This window comes from Mustela erminea, chromosome 5, assembly GCF_009829155.1.
Source record: "Mustela erminea isolate mMusErm1 chromosome 5, mMusErm1.Pri, whole genome shotgun sequence".
NCBI classification, from domain to species: Eukaryota; Metazoa; Chordata; class Mammalia; order Carnivora; family Mustelidae; genus Mustela; species Mustela erminea.
The window spans coordinates 82,741,013-82,748,639 of NC_045618.1; the positions used below are offsets into that span (position 1 = coordinate 82,741,013).

Genomic DNA, 7,627 nt, shown 5'->3' on the forward strand with positions numbered 1-7,627 from the left:
TTCAGGAAAAATATAGAAGGGTAAAATAAATGATAAAAATAACACTAGAATCGGGGCGCCTGGGTGGCTCAGTGGGTTAAGCCGCTGCCTTCGGCTCAGGTCATGATCTCAGACTCCTGGGATTGAGCCACGCATCGGGCTCTGTGCTCAGTGGGGGGCCTGCTTCCTCCTCTCTCTCTGCCTGCCTCTCTGCCTGCTTGTGATCTCTGTCAAATAAATAAATAAAATCTTTAAAAAAAAAAATAACACTAGAATCATATTACTGAAGAAAAGTAAACATATCGAGTAGGTATATAAACATTAAAATATGACTTGAGAAAAATGTATAAATATAAAGGGGGGAATGCCTGGTTGTCTCAGTCAGTTAAGCGTCTGCCTTTGGCTTGTGTCATGATCCCAGCGTCCTGGGATGGAGTCCCACATGGGGCTCCCTGCTCCACAGGGAGTCTACTTCTCCCTATACCTGACACTCCCCTGCTTGTGCTTGCACATGTGTGTGTTCTCTCTCTCTCTGGCAAATAAATAAATTAGATCTGTAAAAAATATATACATAAAATGTGACTTGATATTTTAAAATTTAAAAGTATATTTTAATTAATTTTATTGAAATTTACTAAGGACAGCACCTGATAGAATTTCACTAACTCATTCATTCTCAAAATTTTCCTAAAAATGCTATTTACAGAAGAAATAATATTTCTATTAATTATTTTAAGGTAGAGTTTAGTTTCAACATTTAAGAAACACACAAACCCAGATATAGCAGCATTATAATCTTTTAATCAATTCCAATCAAATAGCATAAACTAGAAAAATACTGAGTTAATAGTCATCAGTAATTAGGACAGTGATAATTTTGGAGAAGAAAATCACCTACAGTGATTATTTCAATAACTTACTCATTACTGTGAAGAGAGCATAAACAGCTTCTTTTAGTGTTCTTTGCAGAAATAATCTCCTAATGACTGCTCCATTCTAAACTATGTCATTGACTTACTATGTGATTCTTTGGACAGACTTCATTGTTCCCATCTATGATATCAGGATAAACATGTTGAAACCTAGTTTTGGAGATCTATGACTAAATGAAATATGAAAAGTAAAGCCATATTTAAGAATAGGCAAGCTGGATATTTAAAATGGGTTCACTAAACATAAACACATAGGAATATTGATAAATTTTTTGTAAGAACAACTTCCCTAGCACGAAAAGCATATTAATAGTGCCACACATTGACATTTACATCTACTTGTGACATTTAAATCCAGTTGTATATGGTTGCTAAATAAAAGACCTGATATAATCAAAGAAGTTTTAAAGCTCAAAGGATTCTTAAAGAAAGATAGTTTAACCTCCTTATTTTTTTCTTTTAGAGATTTTATTTATTTATTTGACAGAGATTACAAGTAGGCAGAGAGGCAGGCAGAGAGAGAGGAGGAAGCAGGTTCCCTGCTGAGCAGAGAGCCCAGTGGGGGGCTCGATCCCAGGACCCTGAGATCATGACCTGAGCCAAAGGCAGAGGCTTTAACCCACTGAGCCACCCAGGCGCCCCTTAACCTCCTTATTTTATGAATAAGAAAATTAAGGTTCAGAAAAGAGAAGACTTTTACTCATGTGTTTAAGGAGTTACTACAAATCCAGATCTCCTGGCTAGGGTTGGGTAGTTATTTCTCTTAGAGGCCTGAATTTGTTGGGACCTGTGAATATGTATGCCAAACGTTGTCTGGAAACGTAACGCATAGTGTCCCATAGGTACAATTTTTCCAAATGTATATATGCCACTGGGATTAAAAAAATACACCCATTTAAAAAAATGCTAAAAAAAATTGATGGTAGGTTTTTGTTTTTTGGGTTTTTTGTTTGTTTGTATTTGGTTATCATTTTGTATTCATCTCATCAATAGATTCTCAAAATACAAAATATCACATAGAAACCATGGAAGATTTTTGAAGTGTATATGATGTTTGAGAACCATGACACAATATCTCTTTTCCTCTCTGTTCATTACAACTTGTAATGATTCAAAATGTCATAAAAATTAGAAAAGGGTAATGATTTCTTTATTTGTTACTATTATTATTATTAATATGAACTGAGGGAACAGAGGGCCAGTAGTACTGATGAAAAGATGAGTCTGAGACTAACGAAACAATAGAAGACAGTAGTAACTCTGACACTGGTAGGTACTCCATGCCCCTGGAGCATTGGTCACCATGCGCTCGTGTCAAGTGAAGGTGATCTCCTTGTTTTACACACATGTTAAGATACATGGAACATTTTATTTTAATGGCATTTTTCACTTGAGAAAAGAGGATCATAGGAATATCTATCTAGTCCTTTATCCTAACTTACCAGTGGCACCCCTGACTCTCTCTGTTGTTTTGTTTTTAAAGATTTGTTTATTTATTTGAGAGAGAGTGAGAGAGAGAGAGCTCGCACAAGTGGGGGCAGGAAGAGGGAGAGAGAAGCTCAAGCAGACTCCCTAGGGATTGGGGAGCCCAGTCCAGGGCTTGATCACATGACCCATGAAATCATGATTTGAGTAGAAACCAAGAGTCAGATGCTCAACCAGCTGAGCCCCCCAGATGCCCCTACTCTCTCTGGTTTTTCAACATCTCTAGAGAAAACTACAAAATCCTATTTTTACAATCAGCACTGTCAGGTCTTCCTTCTTTTTAACCTTATTGCCATGTAAGCTCATTTCCTTTTGTTCATTCTTCACTGCATGCTTTATATGCTTCAAAGTAGTTTTCCTTTTCTGAAGCAAAAAAAATCCAAGTTACTTCAACTCTTACGGAGCCTATTTCCCCCAAAGGAGCACCCTCTAAAGTATCTGTATTAAATTGTGCTGTGCGAGTAGGCTGTGAGCAGCACATCCCTAGAACGAAACACTCTGCCATGAGTCCGCACAAAGGCAGGGTTTGAGAAAATATGCCAAGCCTTTCCCAGATGAAATGAGGACCCGGAACACACAGCCCTTATTACAATTCAGCAAACCAACTGCTCATTCACTGAACGTTCTCAGAGTCTCCTCTGCTATTATAGTCTGTGGGTTCCATGCTCGCCTTGATGTATGCGGCCTCATCCCCATTAACTTTAATGAGTTTTACTCGCACATCAAAAGAGACTGACCCACGTATGTGGGGAGCTGCCTTCCGCTTTATTTCTCAGGAAGCAAGATGCCACAGGGGTAATCTTACATGGGATAATAGCCAAGGTCTTCCTTAAGTCCTTCTCCCCATAGCAGATTTTTTCCTCTTTTTCTTTGCATTTGAAGGGCTTGCAGTCCAACTAAACTTTTGCATTTGAAAGAAAAACTAAGATTTTTTTAGGCTAAAAATTTGGCAACCCAGAAAACCTAGTTTTTATTTAAACGATTTGAGAAATAGCACACATTGTTAAAGAATTGTGCCTGTTATTGTATTGAATCAACTAATACATGTACAAAAGGACATTTTTAACTCTTGGATTTTCTAGATTTGTTTAAAAGGGTTGGTGTTTTGAGTGTTTAGCTATATTACAATTATTTTTCTATACTACTATTTCTACTGGTCCTGCTGTTGCTACTATTAATATACTACCAAAAGTACTTGCTGAGTAAGAATTCTGCTTTGCTTGTCTTAAAACACCTCCTTTTCTCACTTTTTTGGGAATGTCCTGCTAAAAGTTTAGTTACATTGAAGGAAATGGAAACAGTATATGAAGGAGGGATGGTTTTTAAGAAAAGGAATTTGTGGAATGCCCTTATTTTGGATGACTTGCAGACTTCCAAATTCCACAGAAACCCAAATAAAAACAGTTATATGCCAGTTAAAACAAGACTTCACTCAGTCTTGGAGCAGCTTGTATGTCATTTGGTGGTATGGCACTAACCTAAAGACTGCAAAAAACAAAGCCACAAGACTACAAAATTGACAACAGAAGAGAAAAATGAGTTGATTCAAAGTGCCTTTAACATTCAGAATGTAAGTCTGAAAATATCCTAATCATGAAAGTAATTTGAGGAAGTTAGTTGGTTAATTTGATTAAGAAGAAATTATTGCCCATTCAAATTTGTCCTTCTTCAGCAGTTTATCTATATATTTATATACCCACAAACCAACTTACCTACCTACCCAGCTATCTATGCTTGTCATGTTTAAAATGAGAAATTGCACATGACAAATCTATTATAGCATAATTGAGATTGAAAGACTTATTTGCTCTTTGTTAAAAGATGCAAACTATGAGCCTACTTCTAAGACATGGTACAATCCTGACATGAAAATGAGCTCATTGCAAATAGGAACCATGTCTTTCATGTTTATATTTCTAATTTGAACAATCTTTGGCACATAGTGGGTACAAATTGATGATAGTTAAATGCGAGGACATATCAAAGTAGTATTTCAAAGAGATAGTCTCCCTAAGTTTCAGAACTCCCGTTCATTGTATCCTTCCAGTCAGTGTAATTTTAAGAAATGTTGTGAATGAGAAGGTATAATTAGTATGTGCAGCATTAAACAAAAAATCCTCTATTTCAAATTCTAAGAAAGCATGTAGATATATGAGAAAGTATATATAAGGAAGTATCTAGGATGAACATATAAGAAAGTATATATGATGAAAATATTTCTCAGAAAATTACCCAGAGGTAGCAACTATTAATATTTTATGTATTTTTATCCAGGCTTAATACTTAATACTTAAATATATTCATATGTTCTTTTATATTTGAAGAAATTTGGGATAATATTGAATCTCCAGAATGTATCTAACTCCAGATATATTTCATATACAAAATGTAGGGAATAAACTAAAAATACCCTATAGCCAGTATTATATTTTACTTAATATAATATTACTTTGAAACGATAAAAGTTCTCAACAAGATTAAACTAAAAGCTAAAACCAAATAAGATTTGGGGCCAATGAGAATAAGGAGGTTCCTGGATCTCTAGATTGTCAGCATTCCTAAAATGTTTCTTATTCATATGAAGACACTTCTATTTTTAAAGGAGGACATTCTATCTCAGTAACTTAGGGTATTTATTCTCTATGACTTAGGAGAGTTTGATAGGCAAGTCTTCTCTCTATGCTGCAGGTGTATATAGTAGCATTTGATCTAAAAATATCCTTGCAAATACCTATTATTGGGATGATTTAGCTAAAAATACTTACCCGAATGGTAGGCTGTGGCAGCCGATTTCGGGCGACTTAACTGATGAGACGATTGGGGAAAGTGAAGAGTTTTACCCTAAGGTAAATTCAAAGAATTGTCAGCAGCCTGTTCCAATACAAGGTGAACATACAGAACACTGTCATAGCCAGGGTTCTTTTATTAGAATTAGGATGACACTTGGGATGCGTACCACAGTAACATGAACCCGCAGGCCACACTGTGGATGTACGCACAGTAAATCAGAAGGCAGGATTGGAGCTGCAGTAGCCTCTTTTCTTTCTAATCCCTGAATCACTGTGGCACATGATTTCTTTAGGGCCAAGAAGTTGCCTTGCCCTGCAAAATATTAAAAGGCTTGGCAGTATTTTGAGGTATCAAATGAAAAGATCACTTTGAAGTGCTCTAAAATTATAGTCCTTTGGTTTAAAAGAGTTAACTCACTTTCAAAAATACTTATAACTGAAAATGAATCAGTCACCAAGGAGGAAAAGATTTGTTGTAGTTACTCACTTTTGATTGAAGTGACTCAAAAGTCCTGCTCAAGGCTCATGTTATTGAAATCCTAATTGTTGTGGATCAGGAAGCTCACTGTTGAATAATTCTTCACCCAGTTTTTCTGATAGAATGAATATACTGCTTCTAACAACAAAATCAAATAAAATAACTGGCATGAAGCTATCCTGTTTGAGTAAGGAGGAACTAGGAAATAAAACCTAAAAAACAATGCATTGCCAAATAAATAAACTGGCTCTAAGAATGTCCCTAGAAGAGAAAAATACTTTACTTAACGACATCTTATCTTTTCCAATTTTTTGCAAGTTGGGAAAAAGAAATATTGCGATCATGCAAGGAAGTGATTCTTGAGAAGTATTGGGAAATATTAAAATCAAGTCATCATTGCCTTAAGAAAAAATCTTTTAAGATTGTTTGTGGAAAATTCAATCCAAGAATTTAAGATCCGGTGAGGCTCAACTCAATTATAAGGCCAAGAGCCCAATTAAAAAATGGGCAAGAGTTAAATATATTATCAAAGAAGAGATACTGAAGGATAATAAGCATGTAAGAAATGCTCAACATCATTTGTCATCAGAGAAATGTGAATTCAAACTGTAATAAGACATTACTTCCACTAAAATGGCTATAATAAAAAAGACAACAAAAAATATTTTCCAGGTTGTGGAGGAACCAGAACCCTCATACATTGCTGACAGGACCGTAAACTGCTACAGCCACTTTGGAAAATGTTTGACATTAGCTTATAACATTAAATATACATTTACCATATGACCCATTAATTTTACCCAAAGGTATCTAAGAGAAATGGAAACATATATCCACAGAAATATTTTTATGGTCAAAGAAGCATTATCCATGACAGCCAAAAAAGTGTAAACAATCTAAATGTTCACTAACTGATGAATGGACAAATGTGGTATATCCATATAATTGAATACTAGTCAGCAATGAAAAAAGAAGGAATTATTGATGCATGCTAAAATATCAATGGACCTCAAAAATGGAATAGCAAATAAAAGAAGCCAGATGCACAAGACCACATATTGTGTGATTCCATTTATATTAAATGTCCAGAATAGGCAAATCCTGAGAGAAAGAGGGGCTGAAGATGGAAATAGGATTGACTACATGGACAAAAGGGAGAAAAGACATAGATTGTGGGGACCCAGTACTGGCTACTTGGTTGCTCTGGATTATACTGCTTGTGGAGGATGCAAAGTGATGAATACATTGTGGGAGTATAAAGAACTGTGGTATTAGAAACCACAGAGTGACCTTTTGGCAGAGAAGGTTAAGAGCAGTTGACCTTATAATGAGGATGGGGCAGGGTTGCTCTGGGAAATCCAGAGGTTCAAAGCAAATGAAATAGATTTTAGGAAGGAGTTTTAGAGGAATGTAAATTAATTCAGTTTCATCAGGATGAAGTTTGTTTTGTTTTGTTTTGTTTTTTCTCTTGTAGGGAGAAACAAAGTAAGGGCACTAGACAGAACTGATAGGGAAGCTGAGAGTAATAGCTTTATCCTGGGTGTGGTGGTGGGTATGAGTGGGTGTTAAACTAAGTGTGAACCAGGAAAAAGTGAAGCCTGGTTCCTGGACTAACCCTGCAAAATAATTTCAAACTTAATAATGTCAGAGTGGCAAACAGACAATTTTGTGGATGCAGAAATTTCAGCTCAGGAAGCTTCAATGTCTTCTGAAGGTCATACCATAAGCAAATCTCGAGATACAAATTCAGGTTTCCTGACTCCCAGTTTGGTGGGCTTTCTACTGCAGATGAATTTGTGCCTCAGCATTCCTTTGCACTGTAGTAAGACCATTTAGGGATCTTCTTTAAACTGGTAATTGATTGTACTGTGTGGAGGAGGATATAGTGAACAGGAGTGCTAGAAGAGAAATGCCCCAACTTAAAAAGGTAACCCTCAGTTCCCTGGGGTGATGGAAGCCAACAG

At 36.1% G+C, this 7,627-nt stretch overlaps 1 long non-coding RNA gene across 1 annotated transcript; it reads right to left on the reverse strand.

Moving 5' to 3' along the window:
• Window positions 1–1,919: 1,919 nt before the first annotated feature.
• LOC116591246 lies at window positions 1,920–5,878 on the reverse strand. The gene is made up of 3 exons (XR_004285905.1): window positions 5,353–5,878; window positions 5,162–5,237; window positions 1,920–2,759 (listed from the first exon to the last, which is right to left on the reverse strand). It is a non-coding gene; the product is annotated as an uncharacterized LOC116591246 (long non-coding RNA).
• Between the last annotated feature and the right edge of the window lie 1,749 nt (window positions 5,879–7,627).